Consider the following 13046-nt stretch of genomic DNA (forward strand, 5'->3'; position numbering starts at 1 on the left):
CTGGGATTGTAGGCGTGAGCCACCATGGTGGACCTACTCATTGTTTTTAAACAGAACAGAACCTATCAGAGTGGGACATGTGAGGGGAAGAATGATTTAATGAAGTTTTTCACATACCGTGTGTGTATATACATATAGAAAAGGGTTCTTATTGTAGATTTTGCTCCAAAAACTTTGGTAGCCATCATTCTAGTGCAGCAGTTCTAAATTAGAGGTGATTTTGTCCTTCAGAGGACATTTGACAATGTTGAGAGTTACTTTTGACTGTCACAGCTTGGAGGGTGCTACTGACATCGAGTGGGGTGGAGACTAGGATGCTGTGACCATTCTACTATGCACAGGACAGTCCCCACAACGAAGGATGATTCTGCCCAAACTGTCAATAGCGCTGCTGTTGAGAAGCTGATTCTAGTGGAAGAGCCAGGCATGTTATACGGAAAGAGAACACGGAAGGGAATTACAGGGCAGGTGGAAAGGGAGCTTGGTAGGGAGAGGGCAAGGTGGGGGAACCACAGTTACTGACCCACCAGCTCTACTGGGCACTGTCCTGAGTGGGAAACTATTTGTATTATGTGTATTTGTGTAAGGTATTATGTGAAATCTTTAAAATGGCACTGGGAGGGGTAGGTATTATCCCAACCTATGAATGCAGAAACCAGGGTTCTGAGTGTTTAAGTAACATACCTGAGGTCACATAGAAAGTTATGAGTTGGGGCCAGGCATGGTAGCTTATGGCTGTTATCCCAGCACTTAGGGAGATGGAGGCAGGAAATGCGTTGAGCCCAGTAGTGGGTAAAAATGTGAGACCCTATCTCTAGAAATAAATTTGTAAGCTGGGATTGATGTTACCATTGGATGTTACCACCCAATCTGAAATAGGTTGGGTGAAAGAATTTTGATGACCAGTAGACAAGTTTTGTGTCCCAGAGAATGAGGAAGTGAGAAAGTTGAAAGAGGTGAAGAAAGAAGTCCATGAGTTACACTGTGGGACTTGGGCTAGCCAGGAAAGGGAAGCAGGAAGCAAAGAGAGCAAATGATACACTGGGAGAAGATGTGAAAAGTTCGAGTCTGGATATTGTCCTGAGGATGAAATGGGAGAATGAGGAGCCTCTTCTGCATTCCCCTGGCTTCCACTGGGTGGAGGCCAGAGAAGCTGCTAAACATCCTGCCAGGTGCAGGACAGCCCCCGTCACAAAGAACTGTCTGGCCTCTGATGTCAGTAATGCAGTGTTGAGGAGCCCTGGCATGGGGGAAAGAGAATAAACTCAGAAGCTTGGCAGATCTCAATTCAAACCCTGGTTGTACCATCTCCAGCAGGCCTTGCTTGGTCAGGGAATAGTATCTAGCTAAAATTCACTGACTTCATTTTGTTTTCATTGAATTTATGATTTGTTGGCTCTCCATTTGTGAGAGTGATAAAAGTTTCCTTTAAACACGAAATTGTAAATATAAACAGGTAGGCCATTCACAGAAATATATAAAATATGTCATAGGAAAGGTGGCACTCTCACATGGCAATAAATATGACAGAGGCCAGCAAATGACCTGAGTGACCCCGAGTGACCTGAGCACTGACTCCCAAACGCTGTCCGTAGGATGTCCTGCATCCCCCAGACCCTTTCCTGGGTCCTCCTGCACCCTAAAACCCCCTAGACCATCCAGACCTCAGGCCACCCACCTCTCCGTTGCCAGAGCAGTCTCTATTCCTGAACATGCTGGTCACCACCAACAGCAGCTGATCCTACTCCAGGCAACTCAGCTTATACTTGTCCACGCAGAGAACCTGGATGGCGCTGAGGTGGACACAAGCCCTCAGCTCCCAGTAGACACTCTGGGCTTCCTCCCAAACCTCCCCCTGGCCGGGACTCCTGTGCTCATCTGTCTCTCCCAGTGCCCAGCACAGGCGTGGCACAGCGGAAGTGAATGGACCGATTTGAACACATCATCCTCCATTCTCCTTCCCTGCTCAAGCCCCGCAGCTAACCCGTCGGCGAGTCCTGGAGGCTCTGCCTCCAAAATACTGCCTATCCCATGTCCAAACGCCTCTCACCACGTCCACTGCTACTTGCAATTGTGTGTGTGTGGAAATATTTCCACAAAATTGGAATGAGCAGATCACAGCGGCGCCTGGAGGGAATGGCCGGGGAAATGTGCCCTCGCCTTGTTATTCTATCCAGGCCCACCCAGCTGAGGATGGGGGACCAGCCACCACCCTCCTGGCAGTTCCGGACTCCTGGGAGCCAGCAGGTGAGTACCCAAGAGTGTTTTCAGCGACTCCCATCAGTCACTCCCACCTTGGCCTAGGCCTCTACGTGGCACAGATCACACCTCATTCCGACCTGGCATTACACTGGCCTGTGCCCTGTCCTCAGGGTCACATTCGTCCCCCAGAAGCCATGCAACCCTGGAAAACACATGAGCCTGTCTAACAGTCAGGTTCCTCCTCTGTGCATTAACAATGACATTGACGCCAGCAGGGCGCTGGGAGGGTAGAGGGAGGTGTATGCTGGAGACCTCCCCAAGGGCAAGGCCTGGCTCTGCGTCACTCACTCTCAGATCCTGAGAACCTGGGGCTGGCCCAGCAGGTGGCCACCATTCCCTAAGAGTTGGATTTGATCCGTCAGTGCTGAAGGCAGGGGATAGAGCTTAGACAGGGCCCCTGTGTCCTGTCTTCTTTATCTTCAGCTTACTCATCCTCACCTCTTTCACATGCACCCTGCAGAGCAGGTGTTCACTGAGCTTCCACAAAATTCACTAGAGCAGCTGATGGATACTGAGGCCTGGATTCACTGTCAAAGTGTTTCTCTAAGGGCGCTTTCCAGAACACCATGGAAAACTCATTTGCTGTATAAGTTTGAAAACCCCTGCCCACAGGTCTCCCCTTGTGTACGAGCAATCAGCTCTACCATTCAGCCCAGGTGTGTGTTTGCTGGACCATCTGCAGGAAGCTGAGGAGACATGAGCTGAAGGCAGAGGGTGAGTCCGAGGTGGGATCTTGGGACAGGTACAAGAAGTTGGGCAAAAATGGGATAATTCCAGCCTTAATAACCTTAGATAATAGTTTGCATTATTATTTAGTTTATTGGATCGTACCTATGTTAAATTTCTTAAGTTTTTTAAGAGATAAAGCCTCACTCTGTCACCTAGGCTGGAGTGCAGTGGTGCAGTCATGGATCACTGCTTCCTGGAACTCATGGGCTCCAGCAATCCTCATGCCTCAGCCTCCTGACTAGGTGGGACTATAGGCACACGCCACCATGCCTGGTTAATTTCTTCGACTTTTCACTAGAGACAGGGTCCACCTATATTTCCCAGGCTGGTCTCAGACTTCTAGATGCAAGTGAAGTCTAGACCAGCCTGGGCTAAGTAGGCCTGTGCCATGCAAACGGAGTCTCAGGTCCTGAGACAGGGCGTCCAGATGCCCCAGTGCAGGGCCCTCTTGATTGACACCTGCTCCCCTGTACTCATTAGCAACCTCACCCACCCTACTCTCAAGGCACACTTGGCCCTCGTATCCGGGAGCTCTGCATCTGTGGATTCAGCAACAGCAGATGGAAAATATTCAGAAAATAAATTGGATGGTTATGTCTCTACTGAACATGTGCAGACTTTGTTCTTGTCATCATTCCCTAAAGAATACAGTATCACAACCGTTTATGTAGCATCTGCATTGTATTACATATCATGAATAATCTAGAGATGGTTTAATGTCTACGGGAGGATGTGCATAGCTTGTATGTAAATACTAGGCCATGTTATGTCAGAGACTTGAGCATCCATGGATTTTGGCCTCCCCGGGACCCTAGAACTAATCCTCCATGGATACCAAGGGACGATTGTATAAACTCACTCAGGAAGGCTGCTCAGTGGAGGAAGGGCCCAGTTCAGGACACACAGGGATATCCTCCCTGGACTACTGTCCATCCATCCATTCATCCATTGTCCTCTACTCCCACGCCCATCTATGCTTGTCCCAATGACAGTCCTAGCAAGAGGAGACAAGAAAAAAGACCAGTTCACATTGTCCAGTTTTGAGGTCTTGGAAGAAGTTGTACCAGCATGAGAATAGGGGGTCAGTTTCCTCCGGGATCCAGAAAGCATATCAGGCCCCCTCGGGGTGAGGAAATGAGCATGGGCTCTCCAGTAGCCACACAGGCCTGCAGTAGGATGGGGCTGGGGCTGGCCATGTGGATCACTTGGGCCTCATGAGGGGACCAGAAAGACCAGGGAGCAGAGGAGCATGGGGGCAGCTGGTTACCTAAGGAGAAGGCACCTCAGGGAAGGGGTCTGTATTGGTTTGTTTTCACACTGCTATAAAGAAACACCTGAGATAGGGTAATTTGTAAAGGAAACAGGCTTAATTGACTCGCAGTTTAGGGAACTTACAATCATGGCGGAAGGCGAAGGGGAAGCAGGCACCTTCATCACAAGGTGGCAGGAGGGAGTGAGTGGAGAACGAGGAAGTGCCACACTTTGAAACCATCAGCTCTCCTGAGGACTCCCTCACTCTCAGGGGAGCAGCACAGGGAAAACGGTTCCCAGATCCAATCCCCTCCCACCAGGTTCCTCCCTTGACACAGGAGGATTACAATTCTACATCAGTTTTGGGGTGGGGACTCAAGAGCCAAACCTATAAGGGTCTCAGTCTATTTTGCGACTCCCCAGGGCTAAGGCTGAGTACAGACCTGCTGGCCATGCACTGCAGCATGTGAGGGCTCTGCCAGTGCGCCCCCATCTGCTGCTTCCTGGGGATCGTGGCTACTTCTTCCAGAGAAGGGTGGATTTGCCCCCCTGCTGCCCCTGTAGGGCCTTGTGAAGCCCCAGCCAAGTCCTCCAAGGGTAAGAGCAGGAAACTGGGCTCCTTGCCCTTCTTGCTGCTTGAGTGACAACCCTGGGGTCCTCCCTAGGCCCCGTCACTGCCCGTTTCTAAATGGAGAACATTTTGGCAAATCTTCCCGGCAGAGGCTGGGGGCTCATCCCTGTCATCTGTTCTAGCTTGGGAAAGCCAGGTGAAGACATCTGGGCAAGCAGACAGTAGAGTGGCCCCCAGGAAGGGTGGGTGGAGGGCGCTGGCCTCTGGGCTTGCCTGGACCGGGGTGGGAAGGGGGAAGTTTACCAGGAAGTAGAGCTCTCAGGGCTGTGGTTAGGAGGAGATGGTAATGCTGGTGGGGCGATGGGGCTGTGGCTGGTTTGGGGTGGAGGATAAGTGACAGCCAAGGTTTGTCAGCCTGCAGAGGGGTGACTCATGGACTCGGGGCTGAGGAGCCCAGTGGTTGCCCTTAGTTCTTGGATCCTCGGAGACTTCTGGAGCCTGGATCTGGACAGCCTAGGGGTGGAGGTGGTGAGAGGCAGGGGTAAGGGTGGGAGGGGAGGCCTTGCATGACAAGGTGCAGGGCAGGAAGCCAGCCAGGGACTGGTTTGCAGTGGCTGCTCCCATCCCCATTCCCACCCCAAAACCCACCCCTACCCCCACCCTAGTGCAGGGTCTGTCCTGGGCAGGTGTCCTCTGGCCTCAGCAGATCCCAAGCTGGAAGCTGGCAGCCACACAGGGATGTCACTTGTACCAGCTTTGTCCTGCACTTTGCTTCCTGAAGTGTGAGGCGCCTGCCCAGGAGAGCACGGGCACACCCCACACCTCTCATTTTGAGGGTGCTGGGAGGTGGGGGACCGAGGTCCTGCAGCCCTGTACTTGTGCCGTGAAAATTAGCCTAGGAGTCCCATGTCCACCCATCCACGTGGATTCCCAGGAGCATGAACAGTGGCACGCAGCGAGATGAGGACGGAGAGAGAAGTGGAAAAGAAGGAGAGAGAAAGAAAGATTGGGAGAAGGGAGTGAGAGAGAGGAAGAGAGATGGCGAGAGAGACAGAGGAGGCTGAGAGGATAAGGAGCGAGAGAGATGGGGAGAGAAACACAAAATGCAAAGAGACAGAGAGAAACGTGCATGAGTAGGAGGTCGAGTTACTCTTGATGCCAGTTCCCAGTGAAAACTGTAGGTCACCGTCACCTAACCACACATGCAATAAATCTTCTGCCTGCTGCTTAGAGCCCTGAGAACCCCTTCTCGTGGAGCATAAAACCTTTGACTGCAGCCCTTCCTCACTGCAATTTTGTTGTGTCTTCTGGTGAACCCTGATGTCTTGTCTATTGCCTTCCTTGGCTCAAGGATCCACCAAAACCTGATGCCTCTTTTGGGGAGGAATTGCAGTGCCTTCAACTCACTAAGCTCCCCAGGATGCTTGTGCACTTGGCTTGGGCCCTAAGCAGCCGGGGACATGCTGGGGCTCTGCTTCTCTCTTTCAGTAAGGCGAACTAAGAAAGAGACTAAAGCATGGTCTGTGGAGAAGGCACTTGTGCAAACACCGGGCGAACAAGAGGCCTGAGTTGTCTTCCTTTCTCCTAAAAGCATGCATTCCTGGCTAGGAGCGGTGGCTCAGGCCTGTAATCCCAGCACTTTAGAAGGCCAAGTTGGGCGGATCACCTGAGATCGGGAGCTCAAGACCAGCCTGACCAACATGGAGAAACCCCATGTCCACTAAAAATAGAAAATTAGCTGGGTATGGTGGCGCATGCCTGTAATCCCAGCTACTCAGGTGGCTGAGGCAGGAGAATTGCTTGAACCCCGAAGGTGGAGGTTGCAGAGAGCTGAGATTGCGCCATTGAACTCCAGCCTAGTTCCACGACGAGTGGAACTCCATCTCAAAAAAAAACAAAAAAAACATGCATTCCCTCCCAGGCCACCCTAGTGAGGGCATGAAGCACAGCATGTGTGTGTGACTGTGTGTGTGCATGCATGTGTGTGTGCAGGTATATGCACATCTATGTATGTGCATGTGTGTGTGCATGTGTGTGCGTGTGTGTTTGTGTGTTGCAGGGGTTTACAGTGGACAGGATGTCAGAGGACAGCTGCAGCTCCAAGCTGCAAGTCTCTGACAGAATGCTTAACGTTCCCTGGACCACAACAAGAGAGTGTTTTCATTTGCACCCAGTTTTATTATCATTTAAATCTGTATTTTTTTGGTAGCATGTAAAACTTAAGTTGCTTAACTATTCCTTGAAGCATTTACACCAGTGGTTCCCAACCTCTTTGCTACCTGAGACTAGTTTTCTTGAAGACAACTATTCCACAGACCTGCAAGGAGGAGAAGGGATGATGCGGAGATGATGATTCAAGCCCATTACAATTATTGTGTGCTTCATTTCTATTATTATTTCACTGTAATATATAATGAAATAATTACACAACTCACCATAATATAGAATCAGTGGGAGCCCTGAGCTTGTTTTCCAGTAACTGCATGGTCCCATCTGGGGATGATGGGAGACAGCCACAGATCATCAGGCATTAGGTTCTCATAAGGAGCACGTAGTCTAGATCCCTGGCTTGCACAGCTCACAGTAGGGTTCACGCTCCTATGAGAAACCGCTCATCTGACAGGAGAGGCAGAGCTCATGCGGTAATGCGCAGGATGGGAAGCAGCTGTTTCTACAGATGAGGTTTTGCTCGCTGGCTGGCTGCTCACCTCCTGCTGTGCAGCCTGGTTCCCAACAGGTGGGGACCCGATTTACCCAGCAAGATAAATACATTATTATGTCAATTGAAATTATTCACCCTGCATCACCCAAAATTACCTTGTACACCTACACCCACCCAAGGGTCCCATAGTGCACTTTGGAAGCTATAGACAGTAAGCCTGGAGCTCCGTTGCGCGTTCCAGCACTTCACCATCTGTGGGCTAACAGGCTGCGTTAGTTTCCTAGGGCTGTTTTACAGGACCACAGACTGGGCACCCTCAACCACAGAATGTTACTGTCTCACAGTCCTAGAGGCCATGAGTCCAAGATCAAGGTGTCAGCAGGGTGGGTCCCTCTGAGGCTATGCAGGAAGGCTCTGTTCCAGGCCTGTCTCCTGATGCGTGGGTGGCCGTCTTCTTCCTGTGACTCTTCATTAAGGGTGATTCTGGTGAGGGCTCAGAAGAGGAGACTTGGACAGAATGTTGGTAGATAAATATGTCAGTGGAAACCAGAGGGTAAACAGGATACCATCCATGCCCAGGGCTTTCTGGGGACAGAGCTGTCTGAGCAGCATCCATTCCCAACCGAGTTCTATTCCTGGAAAGCCAGGCAACAGCCAGGGCTGGGCCCTCTAAGATTTGTTTAGTGACCTGATTATGTGGGAGGCCTGGAGCGGGTGGTTGGGGGCGGGGGTGGCAGCGCCCCACCTCATTACATCACTCACTTCCCAGACCCTGCCCTAAACCCCTCCTGACCAGGCCCTGGCCTGGTTCTCAGTCACCCTGTCCCAGTGGGTGCTTCAGACCACTCACTGACCAAGTGAGGGACTGACTGGAGGTTACAGAGTGCTGTGTTTATGTGACCTGAGAATACGTGTGCACAGACTGTGCCCGCTGCGTCCTTGCACAGTTGAGCGTGTACATGTCCTGCCCGTGTGTAGGCAGCCTGTTCACACATGCCTAGGAGTGTGACTCCATGTCCTGGTAGATGGGGAAGGAGAGAGGGAGTTGTGCCCAGGGTCCCCTGATTACTTCTGTGGGTGCATGTTTGTGCGTCGTTAGGGGTGCTTGGGGGTATGCAAGATTCTGCCCTGGGTGCCCTTGATCACGTGTGTGTGTGAGTGTGTGTGCATTAGGGGGTGTACTGGGTTACAGCATCCTCAACCAATTCTGTATGTGTGTTTGTGTGTGTGTGTGTGTGTATGTGTCCTACAGGTGTGAGCGAGTGGACGCTTCCACTACGTGCCTGCACACTTGTGTGAGCACTTGCATTGTCCTTGCACACCTGCGTGTGTCCCGTGAGAGTGAACGGAGCCCAGCATGTGCTGGCACCTGGAGGAACGTGTGAGTGTGCGTTCTGCGGGTCCCTGTCCTGCTGGCTCCCCGCTTGTCCTGAGGGTGTGCGCGCGTGGGGTCCCAGACAGGCGTGCCCTCCAGTGTGACTGCGAGTGAGTGTGGCCCACCCAGCTCTCTCTGCCCTGTGCTGCCCGCGCAGCCCGCACACTCATCCTGCGTGGTTGCTGCTGGGTGACACCAGCAGCTCACCCTGCTTGGTTACAGCGGGTGGTTGCTGGGCCGGCCCCCTGCCTGCCAGCCTCTGGCGCACATTGGCGCTGGCGGTCGCAGAGGCCCCGCCGTGCCCCGCGGGGCCTGCTGAGCCGCCCCTGGGCCGGGGTCCCTCCGGGCCATGCCGTGCCCAGGCGGTGCAGCGCTGCCTGTATGACCTCCCTCCGCGGCGCGGGGAAAAGGCGACCATCTGCCTCCAGGAGCATGTGGCCATCGACATGTACCCCGGACCCAAATCTCTGGCTACTTCCCGCGGGACCTGCCCCATGACGCCCCCGCGTGCCTGGCCACCTCCGAAGTCGCCCGCGACGACGGCGAGGATGGGGACCATCTCTTCGGAGCCTAAGGATCCAGCACTGCGCAGCAGCCCTCCAAGCCGCCAGAGGACGAGCTGGACGCCGAAGGCTACGAGTGGACGACTGCAGTAGGTTTCCAACTCGCCGACTTCGCGCCCCTCCACTGGCTCCTGCTTTGCTGTCCCTGGCTTCGGGGTGCCCTCGGTCCCTCCCCGTCGCGTCGTCGCGTTTTCCCTTGGCATAATCCCCACCGCGGGGCCACAGACCCCTAAAGGCTCTGTGCTCTCTCCACGCCCTGCCCAACGGCTCCGACCCCTCCCCCGAACGGACAGGAGAGGTGGAAGTTTGGGGGCACCCGCTGCGGGTGTCCCATTGCAGGGGCTGGGCTCCCTGCCCGCCAGCCCTTTGGGAGCTCAGGCGCTGGCAGCCGCTTTTGTTCCCGGGAAGGGCGGAGTTGCGTCCCCGGGGAGACGCGTTGCAGCCGGGAGCGTGGTCGCTCCCCGCTGGCCGGCCGCTCCGGGAAGGCCCCGCAGCAGAGGGTCGGGGCTGGGGCGGGCTGGGGAGGGGGCCCAGGGCTGGGGCCGGTTCGACCTCCTGGGTGGCGCGCGGGCCTAAGAAATACGAGGACCGTCTGGCTGCTAGTCCTTTGGAAAAACCTTGGCGGTTACTCCTCTGGTGACCATGGACCCCGCGCGGCGTTCTCCCGGGGCAGAAAGGACGCCCCTCCTCCCGGACCGAGCCCCGAGCCCCATGGAGCAGGCAAGCGCCGGAGTCCCTGGGCCAAGGCAAGGTCAGCAGGCGCTCTGGCACCTTTTCCCGCCCCCGAGGGTGCCTGTCAGGCGCGGCAGGGACTGGCTGGGAAACCGAGGCCGGAAGAGGTCGCAGTCCACCGAGGAATCAATTTGTGGGGTGGGGCTGGGATGGGAGACCTCTCCCCAATCCCACCAGCCCAGCCCAGCTGTGGCCTCAGCCGTATCACTCAGAAAACCAGCCTCAAATCACAGCCTTGCCAGGGATGTGGACCTTGCCTGGTGAGAGTCCTGCTCAGGATTCTCCAGGGCCCCTCCCCCGCGCAGCAGGTGTGTCTGCGCCTGGCCTGGGCACTCACCAGGGCCTGCAGGCTGCCGGGCTGGAGTTTCCTTAGCATCAAATGTGCCACCGGAAGCTGAAGGTGGGGATTGGATTACCAGTGCCCCCCGGAGCGCAGACCTCCCCATCTCTCCAGGATCCGGGGTCTGCTTAGGGGTCCACTTAGAGGTATATCCCCCAGGCATTGGAAGTGGGGATGGGAGGCCCTGAGCCATGGTGGCTCCCCCAGTCCCCAGTTCTTTCTCTGTGTAAATCCAGCTTTGCAGGGAAGGGGATGTGGTGCATTTCCCGGAAGAGCTGGGGTCCTGGGGTGTGGGGAGCTGGGGTTGGGGTGTGGGGAGGGGCCCAGGGTGGGTGAGCTGAGCAGGACTGTCACAGGCCTCTGGAGGGCCTGGGGGAAGCTGGAGGTCCCCGGGGTGCACCCTAGCTTGTCCACTCTTCTAAGGGCCAGTCTCAGTTTGCTCATCTGTAAATAAGGTTGATTGTCCCTGCCCCATGTGGCTGTTGTGAGCATTCAATGAGCGCTGCCAGTCCTGGGAGACTCTTGGTTTTTTTAATTGTGCTAAAATACACAAATATAAATTTCCCATTTCAACCATTTTTTACGCCTTCACTCCCCACCCACCCACCCACCCATTTTTAGCGTACAGTTCAGTTGTGCTCAGTACCTTCTACCTTCACACTGTGTGCAAGCCATCTCCAGAACCCTCTTCACCCTGCAAAATTGAAACTGGACCCATTAAACAACAGCTCCCCATTCCTCCTCCCCGGTCCCTGGCAACCGCCATTCTGCTTCCTTCTCTGTAGATGTGACTATTCTAGGCACCTCGTATAAGTGCAATCACCAGTATCTGTCCTTTTGTGTCTACCTTCTTTCATTCAGCAGAATGTCTTCAGGCTTCATCCATATTACAGCGCGTGTCAAAAGTTCCTTTTTCAGGCTGAATGATACTTGAGAATCAAAATTTCCTCTCCCAAACACATCGCCAGCAACAGCATCTGAGAGGCCCAGGGAGGGGCAGGGCTGGGGTTTCGGGGAGAGGCTCTCCTCTCAAAGCCAGATCCCACATCTCTCCCCTCAGTGCCAGCACCAGCCAGGGCCTCCTCTCATGGCTTACTCCACCTGTCCCTCCCGTCGGAACCGCCCCTAAACCATGGGATCAGTTTCTGTCTCTTGCCAACTCACCAGCTGGGGAGGGTCTACCCAGGAGCCCCCCAACAGCTCCCTGACCTGGAATCAGCCTCCTGCCCTCCCCCTTCTGTGGACAGAGGTCACACTCCGTGGGAGGGCAGCCCCACAGAGGGCTGACTGGAGGCACTGGTGGGAGCCCCGGCTCAGGGCCAAGGAAGCCACTTGTTTGGGCACAGAAGCTGGCGGCAGCACAGTGACACGGCCTCAGGAAGTGCCCACTGGTCCTTTTGCTTCTGGCCAAATGTGTGGCTGTTCAGGGTGCTCAGGGACCTGCCGGGTGAAGGCGTGGAGAGGCGGCACAGAGGGCCCATCACAGTCCAGGGATCTGAAGGACAGAGCAGGCATCACTCCTGTCCCAGTGTGGCAGCGCCCCCAGCCTAGCCCCCAGGGGCCTCTTGGGGTGCAGAGGTGGGACAACCAGAGCCACTAGACAGACATGCCAAAACTTCTGGTGGCCCAGAGGTATGCAAGTGAAATGTGTCAGGACCCAGTGAAAACATTCTGAGCTACAACAAACAAATGTATACGAATTGTAAGAATAAGACACAGTGGTCAAGCACCCCCTGCACAGGGTGGGCCACCAGATTCCCAGAACTCTGCACTCCAGGCACGTGGTGGGAAAGGCAAGAGGCCAGGGTGAGGGAGTTGGGTTTGGAAGAGCAGCCATGTCACCGTGGGCGCACATGGGGCCACTGAGCCAGGCCCTGTCCACGATGTAGTCCCACAGTGCAGGGCACAGCTCACATACGCCCACCTGACCTCAGCCACTTCTCTGGCATCTTGCAGGGGCCTGGCGTGCAGGGAAGGGGAGGAAACGCTCTGCCTGCCAGGCCCTGTGTCCATATCGTCTCCCTCTTTCTCACTCCAGCCCTGGGAAGATGGGACTACTACATGCTTACCCTTTTTTGTCTTTTAAATTTTGGGAAACGGTTTCAGTCTGTTGTCCAGACTGGAGTGCAGTGGCATAATCATGGTTCACTGTAGCCTCTGCCTCCCAGGTTCAAGCAATGCTGCCTCAGCCTCCCTAGTAGCTGGGACCACAGGCATGTGCCACGACAGCCAGCTAACTTTTAAATTTTTTGTAGAGATGGTGTCTCACTATGTTGCCCAGGCTGGTCTTGAACTCCTGGGCTCCTGGGCTGGGATTACAGGTGTGAGCCACTGCGCCCAGTTCAGGCGCAGATGATGATAAAGCTGAGGCTTAGGGTGAAAAGTACTCATCCACTTCATAGCTAGTGAATACAGGGGCTGAGCCCAGAAAGCAAGCCAGCCGACCCCCAAACTTCTGCCCTTTGCCAGTGGCAGAGTAGTTAGGTGGTTGGAAGCCCCCCGATGCCCCGGAGCTCTGCCAAACCAAGGTGGGGTCGGCCTGGGAGGAAGACAGCCTCCCC

This window comes from Macaca nemestrina, chromosome 17 (genome assembly GCF_043159975.1).
Source record: "Macaca nemestrina isolate mMacNem1 chromosome 17, mMacNem.hap1, whole genome shotgun sequence".
NCBI lineage: Eukaryota > Metazoa > Chordata > Mammalia > Primates > Cercopithecidae > Macaca > Macaca nemestrina.